Raw genomic sequence first — 555 nt, 5'->3', positions numbered from 1 at the left:
GTAGCCTGTTTGAAATTTGCCTCCTTCTCCATTCAGGACAGAAAATGGTAATTCTTACTAAACTCCTCTGTATTGGAAGAATTTGCATTGCAGAGYAGACTTAATAAATAAATAAATATGGAAGCTAAAGGAGATTTTATATACCAACTTTGTTTAGAAAATACACTAAATGGTGCAGAGACTGCATAAGTAGGTGTATTCTCTAGCTCAGAAATCAACTTGTTTGCTGTCACTAAGACGAGCATGGAAAACAGCTGCCTYGAGCATAAACTGCCCGTCCCTGCCGGCGCCTCGGGGGCAGCACACGGGACGGCGGGGCGGGCCCGTCCCGGCCGCCATGTCGCGCGCCGCTCTCGCGAGAGGCCGGCGAGGCGGGCGCGGGGCGGCTCCGCTCCGCATAAAGAGGCGGCGAGGCCGCGGCTCCCCTCGGCGGCGGCGGCGGCAGCGGCAGCGCAGGGGCCCGGGCCGGTGCCGGCGGCAGCTTCATCCTCCTGCTCCTCATTCTCCTCCCTGCGGTGAGTGCGGAGCGGGCGCGGGGCGGCGGGCGGGCGGGCT

General features: G+C 59.5%; 1 protein-coding gene across 1 annotated transcript in view; it reads left to right on the top strand.

The window, feature by feature from the left end:
- Positions 1-459: 459 nt before the first annotated feature.
- PLIN2 (perilipin 2) overlaps positions 460-555 on the top strand; it is a 12,096-nt gene continuing 12,000 nt past the window's right edge. The window contains exon 1 of the mRNA XM_026043869.1: positions 460-515. The gene's annotated coding sequence lies outside the window, so the exon portion shown is untranslated. The remainder of the gene's footprint in view (positions 516-555) is intronic.

Source organism: Nothoprocta perdicaria, unplaced genomic scaffold (assembly GCF_003342845.1).
Source record: "Nothoprocta perdicaria isolate Ctin4 unplaced genomic scaffold, notPer1 scaffold_104, whole genome shotgun sequence".
In the NCBI taxonomy this organism is placed as follows: domain Eukaryota; kingdom Metazoa; phylum Chordata; class Aves; order Tinamiformes; family Tinamidae; genus Nothoprocta; species Nothoprocta perdicaria.
The sequence above is the reverse complement of the archived record's forward strand: the minus strand, read 5'-3'. Positions and strand labels throughout refer to the sequence as shown.